The sequence below is a fragment of the Eptatretus burgeri genome, chromosome 4 (genome assembly GCF_056783735.1).
Source record: "Eptatretus burgeri isolate ZD-2024b chromosome 4, Ebu_testis_v1, whole genome shotgun sequence".
Taxonomy (NCBI): domain Eukaryota; kingdom Metazoa; phylum Chordata; class Myxini; order Myxiniformes; family Myxinidae; genus Eptatretus; species Eptatretus burgeri.
In genome coordinates, this window is record NC_140964.1 from 131,296,728 (window position 1) to 131,312,782 (window position 16,055).

General features: G+C 39.3%; 1 long non-coding RNA gene across 2 annotated transcripts in view; it reads right to left on the reverse strand.

Annotated features, from left to right (window-relative positions):
• LOC147029130 (uncharacterized) overlaps positions 1-16,055 on the reverse strand; it is a 42,396-nt gene that overhangs the window by 12,891 nt on the left and 13,450 nt on the right. The window contains exons 5-6 of one of the 2 annotated variants that reach the window (XR_015057833.1): positions 7,457-7,630; positions 6,613-7,125 (exon numbers count right to left, since the gene is read on the reverse strand). The exons of the other annotated variant lie outside the window; for it this stretch is intronic. This is a non-coding gene — a long non-coding RNA (uncharacterized LOC147029130). The remainder of the gene's footprint in view (positions 1-6,612; positions 7,126-7,456; positions 7,631-16,055) is intronic. 2 annotated transcript variants of the gene reach the window in all.

A 16,055-nucleotide genomic window follows, 5' to 3' on the forward strand; every position in this document is an offset into this window, starting at 1 on the left:
ACATGAAAAAGGTTGTTTCTACAATATACTGGATGTACACATCGCTTCCAGACAACCAACATACCATACAAAATACGAACGAAAGTACAATACCCAAAGTAACTGGTTTGTACTACAGGCACATAGATACCCATTCAGCACAACGCTAATGGGTTGATGGTATCACCGGGCGGGGACACATTGTCCACCAGCAGCGACACCCACCCAGTGATATAAATGTATTTATAAGTCAACCAACCCTAAAATAGTAAATATATATTTTTATATAATATATATTTGTTGGAAACATAGCTTTTACCACAACAGATTGGATACAAATTGAACGAATGTTTATCATAATGTATCATACTTTTTCATTTCAGATATGTACAAAATAATAATACATGTATATTGATTTAATAGAATTACAGTATTACACATTATACATGTGAATCGATGTTTAAATAATATTTGCAACTTGCATCTTGTCTCGCAGTTGCAGACAATAAAACGAATATTGGAGTCTCAGTTAAAATATTGGACTGCAGTGTACATTTAGTTCATTCATCTTCACCACTATCGTCCCTGAAACGAGCACACTTGGTGGGATTGCCCGAACATTTACATGCAATGACACAGTCGATACCAGCTGCAGCACAAGAGCAATTTCTTAAGCACTTACTCTTGCTACACTGGCAGTATCGCTTCTGCTTGGCTGTTGCAGGCTTTGGTAGTTTGTCCATCAGGATGGGAACTAAGTTTCCAGTCAGAATCTGTCTTCCGAATGATGTAGCGTCTGGCAAGTGGAGGGTGCTCCTATGTGTTCTTTTGCATGTTGCTATCTGGTATAGACCCCAGCACATATGATACTGGAAAGCGTTCTCAGTTGGGGTGAGTTTCCTTATGTCGACTTTGTTAGATGCTCAGATGCTCAGATGCATGCAGCATGACTGTTTGGAAGGCTTTCCTCTTTCATTTTCTGAAGCTGCACTGATATATTGGGCCAAATTGAAGACTTTCTCGCGTTCCCGCTCTTTCAGTTGCACTCGCGTGTTCGGGTCTGTAAGTTCCGGTGTTGCGTCAGTAATCAGCCAGGCCACATGGTTATACAGCGACATAGGTAGACGTTCATTCGCAGCGTCAAATGTTATCTGCAGAGATGTGTCGATGTTTTCTTTTCTGTTTTTCTTTAGCTGCGAAGCTGTCGCCTTGATATCTGTTTGTAAGGACTTGGCAGAAAGGTACAAGGTGATATTCCTTTCACGAATACCGTTCGATTCGGTAGAGTCGTCTTCACTCTCATCAGCACTTTCTTTGGCACTTATTTCATCTTTCATACTGGCGACTTTCGCAAGAAGATATCCTATTATATTGACATATCTGATGAACACATTATAGAGGATTGTCCTCTCTGTGGTACGATCATGATGGGTGAACCATGTTGTCTGTAGTAGTGCTCAATCTTCTTTTTGATAGATGATGATCGACAAGAGTTCAGGGAGGCCCCACTGTCTGACAACCAAGCCCTGTACTTGTCACGCAGAGAACTTAAGAAGATGATGTCGTTCGGATCATGGGACAATGCGCCGTCTATGTAGGAGGTTAGCCAATGTACACCTTCGTCATGTTGACCAGATGTTGATGTCGTTTGTGACTTTGTTAAATATGAATCCAAGCATGACTTGTGGTATTTGAAGTCATTAGCCACCATGTCGATACAGTTATCACCAAACCCATGAATATGGTTCAGCATGTTTTCATCCTGTAGGTCTTTTGCCTTTTTCCATATCGAATTCTGCCTGTCTGCCATACTCACAAGTAAGAGTTTGTGGTCACCCTTGCTGGTGCGTTCTCTTCTGCATATGAAGCATTGTGTTTTGTGGTCTATGTATCCAGTAGCAGATGATCCACGTCTAGGCCTAACGGAGCAGCTTCCTACATCTGTCGTAGCAGTTTCTTCACTTGTGTTGGATACATGCGACTTCATTTTCTGTGCGACCGTTTTTTTGTTTGTGTAGGCATTTCAGCACTTGGCATGACACAATGGACCATTATACAAAAAATCCTCCTCGCCTGCAGTGATATCATCTTGCAATCTGAGCGCCGTATCATCGAGTCGGTGAGTTACTGCATATAAAAATGATTGGAATCCCTTCTCGGTTAGTTTCTGTACTATCTCAGCCGAGGACTGCTGGCAGATCACACATCGACCAAAGTCAGTGGATTGTCGTTTTTTCTTGCGTTCAGGTTCAGCCATTGTTCACACCTGCAAGTATATAATTTAAATGTTCATTCACATGAAGGCATATTCATGTAAAATCAAAAGATGTGTTAGTTCTTCATTAGTTCTTAATTATTTTATTCACAATCTTAAGTCACTGTATACTTGTAATCGTGGGTCCCATCTTCCAGATCAATAGGTAGATACACGATGTACTAAGTATGTGTCTGTGCAATGTAGTACTGCTATGCAACACACAACCTAATATACATATAATAATGTCTAAACGATCATAATCTGTAATAAATATGTGTTAGAAACCTGTTGCTCATGTTGCGTGCACATCCAAACCACCATTTGAGCAAGAAAAAAAACTGTGGTTTACCATTATCTGCAAGATAATGTTCATTGTATATACGTGTATATAACATGTATAATGTATATGTATGTGTATGAACACATGTACATGTATTTATATTCGGTATTATTATTATTATCATAATGATGACCAGTGGTCCCCATTGCATCTACTATGTCCCTTTGACAACATTATAATAATACTAGTTGTGTAATTGATTTTAAGACAAATGAAAACAATATTTATTGCTGATTTAGCAAATTTTGCAGGCAATTTAGACTGAAAAATCATTTTTTCAACCTCTAATTGGCAAAACTTGACATATTTGGCCTCAGCATCTGAAAGATCATGTCAAAGTCCTTATGAGGGGTTGAAATTAACTGTCTAACTTGACATTTGAGGAAATTATGAAACATTTTCTGAAAAATTAGTGATACCAAAAATCGCACTCATTTTTTGGTGGGTACATATGATCAAATACAATTTGTGATGTGTTCGCAATCGAGATGCCCGAGCAGGCCTCTTGATTCTTCAGCCTGAGACACCAAACTAAAGAAAAAACGAGGCCTGCAAAGTATAGGAAGTGGTGTCCGGTCCCTCTTAAAATCATGGGTCTGGATCCCTGATTAGTATGGAAGCAATTGATGGAAAATATGATTTGGATGATACCATTGTCATCTCAAACTCCACTAAAAATAAGATTACTTCAAGGTAAATGCAATAACTGGAATGCAAATGAGACAAAAAGTTTTGAAATAAATAATCAACAAACTTATTTGAATGTATCCGAAAGTTTCTTGTTGTGTAAGTTTACATTCACGGAGGCTGGGAATAACACAAACGCTACATTTGTCAATGATTTATTCTGGAAAATGTTTGAAGTGTTCGTTTGTACATTGGAAAACAAGAAGTTAAAGCAGTTGATTATTTCTCTGCTGCATTTGAAATGATGAAATTTACACTATATTCATTTTGTGATAGAATGGGAAAGTGGGCTGTCAAAGGTTTTATTCCTGATATGTCAATGGGAACAAACACAGAACCAAAATATAGTCAAAGGAAAGGAATGTATAATGATGATACAAAAGCAGATTATAGTTTTACTGGGGAAGTTCCTCTGAAAAGTATATTTGGATGTTGTGATAAAGTTCTGTATAGTCTTAAAATTATATTCCAACTGCAAAGGAATGATAATGAAAATAGATTGCTTTTTGGTGTGGCTAATGCTTTTGCTGCTTAGAATGAATTTGTTATTGATGAAATTACTTGGTATATTAGTGAATATACTCCTAATCTTGAAACAGAAGAGATGTTGAATAGAAGACTTAACGCAAAGAAGCCACTCAATGTATCACACATTAAAAGAAGATATCAACACAATAATTTGAACCAAACCACTCAAACATGGAATTTGGGTGTTCTGCAAGGAAAGCCACAATATTTGAGGCTCATTAAAAAAAAAAGATTGGGGGAATTACAGAAAATTAATAAATCTCAACACACCGAGGAGGAAATTAAAGAATTGACAAGTCCATTTGAAATATTTGCGTCAAGACGATTAACATCGTGGTGATAATAGGAGAGAGAGAGAGAGAGAGAGAGAGAGAGAGAGAGAGAGAGAGAGAGAGAGAGAGAGAGAGAGAGAGAGAGAGAGAGAGAGAGAGAGAGAGAGAGAGAGAGAGAGAGAGAGAGAGAGAGAGAGAGAGAGAGAATAGTGATAATGCAACTGATAAGAATCATGCATTGAGTGATAACACAAAGGTGAATCAACTTCGCATTTCTCGAGATGGAACATTTTATCCACGAGATCGATTGGAAATTAATTGGGAAAAAAAATGATTATGCTGAAGCATACAAGTCTGACCAAAAGGTGTGTGAAAACAATGGAAATAAAGAACCTATTTTGGGTATGACAGCTTTTAAAAGTTTGTATACAATCAATGCGATTGACCTGAGTGCTCAAAAGGAAACGTTAAAGTCGAATCGAGTGGATACTTTCCTATACATTGAAAGAGGAGAGAGTGAAGAAGTTGATACATATTGTTTGCTTTTGGAAGAAACAGAATTACAGATTAATACAAATAATGGTGTTATGATTAGTCTCACATAATTTTTTTTTGATAAATAAATGCGTGGTAAAGTGCCAACTGGGGTATATGTTTATCAAATCAATCTTCATAAACTATCATCTTGCGTTCAAAATCAAAAGCCTTGCATGATTAATGTAAATAGAATTCAGAGAAAAGGAGCAGTAAGAATTGATGTTTTGCTCACAAGAGAAGAGGTTAAAATCTTGAATGATACTGGCTCACTTAAAATTAAAATATCAAAACCAATATTGAATAAATATTAACTAAGAGAGACGAGTGCAGGATTTCTGGTGTTGGCGCAGTGGTTGGCGCAGTGGTTAGGGCAGCGGCTTGGGATCCAAAAGGTCCTGAGTTCAAGCCCCGTTGGGCCACTGAATTAATACACCAGGGGGTTGACTCAGCCTGTCATCCTTCTGAGGTCGGCGAAATGAGTACCAGTATACTGGGCCGGTGTATACCCCGGTTAAAAATAGGTGTACCATATCCCTGTGTCGTAAGAGGCGACCAGGGTTGCGTCAGGAAGGGCATCCGGCGTAAAAACATGTGCCAAATCACAATGCGGATCACACGGATGATCCGCTGTGGCGACCCCTAACGGGAGCAGCCGAAAGAAGAAGAAGAAGACGAGTGCAGGATTTCTCCCATTTCTAATTCCTTTATTTGCTGGTTTAAGTGTGGCTGGAGCATTGACGGGTGGTATTTCAGCGGCGATGAAAACTGCCGACGAAAGGAAGCCTCAACTCCGGGCTCAAAAAGATTTAGAAAGACATAACAAAGATTTGGAGAAACAAATTAGTGGAATTGGTGTAATTGTAGATTTTGCTGAAAAACTTGAAAGTCTGCCTGATAAAGTGAGATTGTTAGTTGGAGAGATGCTTTCTTCTTTCTCACAAGCAGGTGTAAAATTAACTAAAAGGGGTAATGGATTATATCTTTCTAATAAATAAATAAATAAATGAGCATTGATGAGTGGTTTAAAGAATTTGGAAAGAATACAACATCAAATTTAGAACCTGTCAAATATTGAAAGAAATTAAAAATTCATAATGTGATTATTTGTGTGAGAGATGAATTAACAAACATGCCTCAACATACAAAGAATATTATTATGAACTGAGAAGATAATAATAGGAACGGTTCTCATTGGGTTTGTATTTTTAATAGTCGAGAAATATTATTTTGATAGTTTTGGTCTTCCACCACCTGTTGAAGTCATAAAATTCTTACAGAATGGTGTTTATCAAACATTTCAAGTCCCAAGAATTGAATTCCAAGTGTTGTAGTCAATTATGTCTGTGTGTGTTATTTCAACTCAACAAAAATAAATTTTTTAATGACATTATTTTTAATCTAATATAAATGACTTATGTTGGTAAAGATGGTTCTATCTTTGGTGTATCCCAGGAACTGGATATTGATTTATAAAATTATTAAAAAAGGCACAGGCTGAATGACAGAAATATTGACATGAAAAATGCTTATAAATCAATAAATTATTCAAGCCTGACTGACGCAAATGACTTGGTGAGATTAAGTGATTTATCACAATTTTCAGTATCTCACAAAAGTGAGTACACCCCCTCACAAATATGTAAATAATTCAGTGTAACTTTTTAAGCAGCTGTTCGAGAAGCAAAACCTCAAAGTTGATGACAGAGTCGACATTCTGCAAGATGTATGCAGGCACAAAACTGCCATGCCATAAAAACAATGTGGCATATTACGAATATTTCTGAAAGAGGAGGCAACAAAAGTGAGTCAAGAATGGTTGAACACCTTCCATTTTCATCATTTTCTGCAAATTTAAGTCAAAGAGTGTTAAAGGTACAAATATGCACCAAACAATACACACAATGTCCAGAGAGCTGCAACCTCCCTTGCATGTTAAAAAGTGAAGAAGTGTACTCAATGCAGTCATTATCTATCTGCTTGCTGAATAAATAATTGCAAAGGAAATACTGTACCAATCGTCATTGAGAAAGCAGCATGGCTCCTCATGGTAAAGAGCTCTCGAAAGATGTCAAAGATCGAATCGTTGCCCCACATAAACATGGCCAAGGATACAAGACCAGTGCTTCTTTGAAAGTAAGCCCCAACACTGTGGCCAAGGTCATCCAGAGGTTCTCCAAGAAGCGTACAACAGCAAAGATGACTGCACGTACTGTTCGCCAAGTTCAGAATCCAGTCCTCCAAGACAGATGACAAAGTGCCGCCAAGATTGCTGAAAAGATTTCTACAGCTTCTGGCCAGTCTGTTAGTGTGCAAACCATACGTCGCACACTCCATCGTATCAGGTTGCATGGGTGTCCTCCAAGGGGTAAGCCTCTCCTGAAGCAGAGCCACAAGAAAGCTCGCAAACATTTTTGCTGAAGCAAGTCAATCCAAGCCCCTGGACAACTGGCAACATGTCCTCTGGTCTGATGAAATGAAGATCAATTTGTTTGGATCTGATGGAGTGCAGCGTGTCTGGCGGCGACCTGGGGAACAGAACCAAGACAAGTGCGTTATCCCGACTGTCAAGCATGGTGGTGGTAGTGTCATGGTTTGGGGATGCATGAGTGCTGCCGGTACTGGAGAGCTCAAGTTCATCGAGGGAAACATGGATTATATGATGTACTGTGACATCCTGAAGGAGAAGATGTTACCCTCCCTGGGAAAACTTGGTAGAGGAGCTGTATTTCAGCACGAAAACGATCGGAAGCATCGTTCCAAGCAGACAACTGCCTTTCTAAAGAAGTCGAAGGTCAATGTGTTGGAGTGGCCAAGCATGTCACCTGATCTAAACCCAATAGAACACCTGTGGGGCACCTGAAATGTAAGGTTGAGTGACGAAAGGTGTCCAAGATCACGCAACTTCGAGAAGTCATTGCAGAGGCTTGGAACAGGATCCCAGCAAAGACATGTGGAACTCTGGTCAACTCCATACCGAGTAGAATAGCTGCTGTGCTCAAAAACAATTGTGGACGCTTCTGAAAACAAATACTGAAAACAATAACGCTTCAATGTGAGAAAGTAGATAGGGTGGACTCACTTTTCTTTCACCCCCCCTCCCCCTCTTTTCACAGATATGCCCAGTTTGCCACATTGTTTCCATAGAATAAATGTTTTGGGCCTGTACATGTATGACAGAGTAGACATTCTATCATTTATTTCAGTCTTGTGCTCTAATATATCAAAGTAAAAAGTTACAACAAAATATGTACATTGTGTACTCACTTTTGTGAGATAATGTATATCCTTAAATAAAATGGCTGTGTAGTCCAAAGATACAGAAGTGTTGATTTTATCTCCAGATCACACAGAATTCACAGTTCTAATTCATATGCAATTTTATGAAGAAGGAAGTATCGTTTGTATAAGAATAGAACAATGGGGACATGATATAAATGATTTAGGGTATAATTGGTCGTTTAAAATTGACCGAGAAGACCGGGAACGATTAAATTGGTCTCGTAAGGATGAATATTATTCACTTGGTGCTGAGAATGAGTTTTGTGAAAGCACGATTCGCAAACAACAAATAAAATAATTTAATAAAGGTAAATTCAAAAATGGTTTTTCCATCGTATATATCATGAAAACACAAAGAACAGGATTATTTATAATATGAAAGGAAATACAAAATGATTGAACTATGGGAAGATGGGGAGGTGTTTCCTGTCATATTAATCTGCCGTATATTTCTAATACACAAATGACAGGAAAGATGACATAAATAAATGACATAAATGACAGCTTCAAGAAAATTATCATTTCTGTGTCCAAGCATACCTTCAAGAAAAGGGTATTCAGTATTTTAATAAATATGTTCGACAACATAAGAATGAGGTATTTTCAATAAAAGATTGGTTTTATACTGATGTAACGAAGCCAACAACTTTGATTTTAATTAAAATGTTAAATAAGGAAAAAAAATTAAAGTTAATAAAACGCAATGCTCTTTTCGAAATAAAGAGGAAATTTTATTTGTTTCCTGTTGTTAAAATAATAATAATAATAATAATAAAAAAATTATTTTGAATCCAGGAATAACAAGAAATCCTGATGAATATTTGTATGATATTCTATGGGTTGAAAGTGATTCAACTCGAGGAAGGGACAAGGAAGGAGTTGAAGAAACTGAGACAAATGAGGAGAAGAAGAGAGAGGAGGCAAGGGAGAGGGAGGAAAGAGAGAGAGAGAGAATGAATAAATATGGAAACGAGTGATATTAGAAAAAGATTAGGGGTATTACAGAAAATGCAGAAATCTCAACACACGAAGGAGGCAAATAAAGAATTGACAAGTCTATTAGAAATACTTGCGTCAACACTATGAACATCGTTTTCCTTGTATGATTGACTTTAATCAAAGTTTTACATTTTTCTTCCTTAAATAAATGGAGGAGAGTGTGAAGACATTTCAAAGGATTCTTTATGTTTTAAAAATTAAGATTCAAATGCGCATGCTTGAAACTAAAAAGGTTTTCGCACTTTGTGGGAATGTTTCTCATAAATAAATGAGTTATTGTCAAAAATGTTAAAAGAAAACCAAAAGTAAAAACTTCTCACATGTTAAAAGTAAAAATAATAGGTAATACAAAAAAGTACATGCTTGGTGTGTGGCTCAAAAAAAGAGTCAATTCCCAAAACACAAACGTGGGGGAGATATACAAAAGTTTTTGAGGAAGTAAATTAACAACGACTGGAATACCAGGGGAATTTCAACTACCAGGGTATTCTTTCTGTGGTCCAGGAACAAACTTTAATAAAAGATTGGATGAGGCTGACAATCCTAAACTGTGGAGTAAACCTATCAATTGGGTTGATGACGTGTCCATGAGGAACAATATTGATTATGAAAAGAGCACAACGTTGGAAGAAAAATATGAAGCTGAAAGAGAAATGTTGTATAATTTGTATCGGATACAAAAACCAACCTTGAGCGAAAAAGTTGATAGGTTCGTCGTGAAGAAGATGAGCAGTGCGAAATTGAAACTTGGGCTTGGAAATTCAAAAAACTTATTGGCTCTAATGATGTCATTAACATTGAAGAGCAATTAGCTGGTGAATTAAATCAACCAATAATCACAAAATTTCATGGAAGGAAGGTTTATTCCAAGGAGGTTGATAATATCTGGTCCACTGATTTGATTGAACTCAATAATGATAAGGGGTATAAGTACACTATGCCGCAACCGTTATTGAGTTGAGGCGCAGACATGCGTGGGGTGTCCCTTTAAAAAAGAAAACAGATCATACTCTAATGTTCGCCTGTCAAAAGATATTTCATAAAAGCAAGAAAAAACCCAAAAAATTGTGGAGTGATGAGGGTACAGAGTTCTACAACAAAACATTTTTGAATTTTCTTAAGAATAACAGAATTACATTATACAGTACCTTTAATGAAGGAAAAGCAGTTACTATTGAGCGATTCAATTGTACTTTTAAAGGGACACAATATTATAAATTCACTCAACTCGATTCTCAACAATGGTCATCTTTAATTCAGCATATTGGAGATAAATATAATGATACGATTCACACCTCAACAAATACTAAACCATCAGAAACATTTACAAAATTAGAATATGAAAGAGATTAATGTCAGAAAGCCTAAGTTCACAGTTGTGGATATAGTAAGAACAAGTCTGGAGATGGAAATGGTTCACAAGCAGTATTTGACGATGTCGAGTGTTTCAGAAATCAAGGATGACACAATGGGATAATTTTTGACCAAGTTATAAAAATGATCAACATGATGTGGTACGAGTGACAGGTTATTAAATATTTTTAACATTTAAGCCCGCGGGGCTTCGCGCAACTGAAGAGGGGAACAAGTGCCATCCTCATGGGAAGATGCCAGATGATATTCTCACCTCAGAACTCTGCGTCTGCAAGGACACAACTGCTGGGTTGACATTCTGTGGTCAATATCTGTATCGCATAATCGACGCCAGCTCAACCTGGCAGCGGAACGGCCCCAAGGTGGTTTCTGATATTATTTGTATAGCTTATAACACGGTATAAACAATGACAGACGATTTCATCGCTGGAATACCGGTGACAGACGCCAATAAGATGCTGCAAAAATCACGCAAGCTCAACCGAAAAGCGGAACGGCTAAAACCAACGCAGAATATGAGTAAGGGGTCCCCTGAATACAAAAGGAGCACTGACAGACAACTTGGTCACTGGGCCCCCAGGACAGACACTCCCGAGTTCGGGTTCCCTTTGGTTGCGCGAGCTCAACCAAACAGTGGAACGGCTAAAACCAAAGCAGAATGGTAGTACCAGGTCCCCTGAGTACAAAAGGAGCACTGACAAACAACTTGGTCGCTGGGCCCCCAGGACAGACGCTCCCAATGTGTTGGTATCAATACTTGTTGGTATTTTTTTTGGTTGGTTGGTATCATACTCATGGTGTGTTCCATGTCAAGTGTACACATTTTTCAGCAAAATTTTGACACATCGTCTTAGATTTCACTCTTTTTTGTGAAAGTGTTTGTATCCACAGTAAAACATTATGTGTCAATTTTCAGACCTGGGGGCCAATCGGGAGCATTTTACCCCCCCCCCCCAAAATATGGGCGCCTCCGGGTGACCCACAATCTTCCAGTGGCCATATCATAGGTTGTAATCGTCCGATTTGGATAATCTTGGAATCAAAATGCTCGTAAAAGCGAGATCTTTCGAATCGCGTAAAGGAAAATCACTCCGAAACAATAATTCAAAAAGTTATAGTGTGGGGCACCCTTTGACCTTGGGCCCCCACTCCCTGCCCAAAACGATGGTCCCAATTTTTTCGTGTGAGAATACCCCTTCATATACTCCAACACCTCAGCATAAATGAAAATGGGATCTCAACGGGTTCAAGTGTGATAATGGTTTTCTTGTTTGGGGTCCACATATCACTTATTCTTGATTCGACATTGGGTGACGTTTGCCGTCATCGTTCCAATGACGTCACCGGCAGACAGGCGACTTTATGTCTGAAATTGACAATCATCATATCTGGACTATTTTACATATACATATATATATATATATATATATATATCTCTCAAAAAAAAAAATATATAAATCTCAAAATATATATATATATATATATATATATATATATATATATATATATATATATATATACATATACATACGAGCAGGGATACCCATGCTCCGCACAGGAATCCCGTGGATGACGGCAGGTCTGAAGGAGTATATGTCACAGTTAATTGTAAAATTGTAGAGGCTGCACCATTATTATTTTTTTTCATCACCACTATAATATTATATTTTCCCCGCCATGTTTTATATGCAGAAGACTCGAGTTCAAAAATGTGAAGATTTATTGCCACATCAGATAAAAAAAAAACCATAATGCCTCAAAAATGCGAGGCTGGTTTCATGTCATCATTTGCGACTTAATTAATTCTCATTCTCGAGCAAATTCCGTTGGTCCCATTTCAATCGGCTGAACTTGAAAAATTAACGTGACGCAATCAGGTGATGACGTCATAATTCGGAAACCGGGAAGTCGGAAGTCATTGTCTTCAATTGACTATAGCATTATTTTTTTCATTCTATTGCAAATGGCGTTGGCCCCATGTCAATCGGCTGAACTTGAAGAATTAACGTTACGCAATCAGGTGATGACGTCATAATTCGGAAACCGAAAGTCGGAAGTACAATTCTTTTACATCGGGACACTCCCAGGTACATGTTCTGTCAGCATGTGAAGTTTGGTGAGGATAAGTCCAGTACTTTTCGTGTGCATCGGTCACAGAGAAACACACACACACAGACACACAGACAGACACACATTCAACTTTATATAAAGATATTGCATCATTTGTGAAAAATTATTCTGCCTATTGTGTCTTGATTTTTAAGTGCACATTTTTTGTATAACAATCATCGAATTAAGTTACAAATGGGATAATCTAAGTTTTTGCATATTTTGCAGTCAGCATGACAACTGAAAATCGAAAGGAGTTCCGAAAATACTGTTGCGATCCGTTCAGCCGCCATAAAACGAAACAACGAAAAGATCTTCGCAATCTGTCAAATAATATGTTGATGAAATTTTCTTCAAAGGTGAAAAAAGATGACAGACTTTGTACTTCGTGCAGAAAAAAAACTCAGTTGTCACCAGAGCGTATTGAAGAATCATCTTCGACCAGTTCGAAATTATCATCAGAAGGTACTATCGATGGCATTGCAGAATCTATTTCGACAGATGAGGACGAGGAGGTTTTTGAGCAAGAAGCCGAAGTTGACCGATTAAACCAGTCGTTATCGATGATAGGCGAAAGCCCATTCGACAAACGAAAGGCGGAAAGGAACCCAGGGTACGTTTCCTTAAAAGCGAAGTAAAGTGGAAGATTCTGTGCGAAAGAAATTAGAACTAGTTGCTGGACCAAGCACTGCGGAAAAAACACAAAATACAGCGTCAAAATGTGATGAAAACTGCATGCCAGAGGTGATCAAAAGCCTGAAAGAAAAATACGTTATTTCGAGTGTTCAGAGCAAATACGTATACTGACAATATTTGCTCGGAATATGAGCATCAGAGGGATGATGAGTGAATTCAGTTGCTCCCAAAGAATGGCTGTGCAAGCCAAACATTTGGAGAAAGAAAATGGTATGCTATCGTCTCCAAAGCCCAAACGGTAAAATATTGCCTGTCGAAGTGAAATCCACAGTAACCGAATTTTACTGAAGTGATGAAGTCAGCCGAATAATGCCGGGAAAAAAGGACTGTGTGGTGGTCAGGAATGAACATGGAAAAGACAAAATTCAAAAGCACCTGGTACGACACAATCTCAAGGAACTGTTTCAGAAATTCAAAGAGAAGAACCCTGGCTTGAAAGTTGGATTCACGAAGTTCGCCATGCTCCGTCCCTCGGAGTGTGTCCGGCCCGGTTCAGGCGGTACACACAGTGTATGTGTATGTACGATACATCAAAATGTGAAACTCATGATGTTTGGTTCCAAAATGCCATAGATGGCTGAACTTCCTTGCTATCATCATGTGATAGCACGCATAGTTTGAAACCAAGCACAACCGGCATGTTATTTCAGAACTTGCGGCGTATTGTGTGTCCAAGCACCCGAGTCCCCGAACAATAAAACCATCATCACACTTGAACCCGTTGAGATCCCATTTTCATTTATGCTGAGGTGTTGGAGTATATGAAGGGGTATTCTCACACAAAAACATCAGGACCATCGGTTTGGTTGGGGAGCGGGGGCCCAAGGTCAAAGGGTGCCCCAAACTGTAACTTTTTGAATTACTGTTTCGGAGTGATTTTACTTTACGCGATTCGAAAGATCTTGCTTTTACGAGCATTTTGATACCAAGATCATCCAAATCGGACCAATACAACCTGTGATATGGCCACTGGAAGATTGTGGGTCAACCAGGGGCACCCAAATTTGGGGGGGCCCTAAAATGAGCCCCGATTGGCCCCCAGGTCTGAAAATTGACATAATATTTTACCGTGGATACAAACACTTGCACAAAAAAAGAGTGAAATCTAAGACGATGTATCAAAAATTTTGCTGGAAAATGTGTACACTTGACATGGAATGCCCCAATAGGGAGCATCTGTCCTGGGGGCCCAGCGACCAAGTTGTCTGTCAGTGCTACTTTTGTACTCAGGGGACCTGATACTACCATTCTGCGTTGGTTTTAGCCGTTCCGCTGTTCGGTTGAGCTCGCGTGATTTTCGCGGCATCTCATTAGCATCTGTCACCGGTATTCCAGCAGCGAAATCGTCTGTCATTGTTTATACCGTGTTACAAGCCATATGAATAATATCAGAAACCTACTTGGGGCCGTTTCGCTGCCAGGTTGAGCTTGCGCCGATTATGCGATACGGATATTGACCACAGAATGTCAACCCAGAAGCAGTGTCCCAGCAGACGCAGAGTTTTGAGTTGAGAATATCATCTGGCATCTTACCATGAGGATGGCAATTGTTACCCTCTTCGGTTGAGCTAAGCCCCGTGGGCTCCCGGGATATTTCGGTGGGGAATGACATCAAGATTATGCATAGAAAATATTGTCATCCGAGCTCTCAAAGTTTGGGCAGTCGTATGATTTTTATGTCAAAATTCGAAATTTTCGAAGTTCATGACCTTGTGACGAAAATGAAAAATCGAGCTCCGTGGGGCTGTGCAGGTGCCATTGGGCTCACCAAATACCGAAACCTGCCAGATTTAACAAACCCCCTCGGAGAAGATGTAAATTGAAATTGGCTACCCCCTAAAAACACGTTTTTTGGGCGTGGCTCCACCCAAAACGGGCGCACCACACCCATTCTCAGGAAAACACGAGATCATGATATAAACCTCCAACCAAAATTTTATCAGGATCGTTCGTATCAAAACCCACGGAGCTATGCTCAGGACAGACAGAGACACCAATAACGAATATAGTGGTCACTGACTGACTCGTGACCCAATATACAGGTGGAAATCTCATTTTGAAAAAGGTTATACTAAACGATGGACAAATGAACTTTTTTAAACCGTTGATGTAATCGATACAGTTCCTTGAACTTATAAGGTACATGATTTAGAAGGGAAGAGATTTTAGCTTCATTTTCTTCACGGGAATGACAAAAGACAAAGATAAATTGAAAAAAAACCCTTGGACTTACAAATTATGTGATTTAAAGGGGAAAGAGATGAAAGGTTTATTTTATTCACAGCAATTACAAAAGACAAAGACAAATAAAAATAAGATTTTTTTTTTGACCCCCACCCACATAAGCCACACCCACTCAAGATACATCCACATCCATAATATCCACATAATTTGTGATTAGTTAATTAATTCCCCACACACGTTTATTTAATTAAAAATATTTGCTCCATCCACACAAGCTCCAACCACCAACACAAGCCCCACCCATACACACAAGCTTCACGAACCCACAAACTCCACCAACCCACACAAGCTCCACCCATCCATACAAGCCCCACACATGCACACAAGCTCCACCCATCCGCCCACAAAAGCCCCACCCATACACACAAGCTCCACCCACACACACACAAGCAACACCTATTCCACACAAGCCCCACCCACGCACACAAGCTCCACCCACCAACCCACACAAGCCCCACCCACCCACACAAGCTCCACCCACCAACCCACACAAGCCCCACCCACCCACACAAGCTCCACCCACATACACAAGCCCCACCCACACAAGCTCCACACACACACACACACACACACACACACACACACACACACACACACACACACACACACACACACACACATACATACACACATACACACACAAGCCCCACCCACCCACACAAGCCCCACCTACCCACACAAGCCCCACCTACCCACACAAGCCCCACCTACCCACACAAGCCCCACCTACCCACACAAGCCCCACCCATCCACC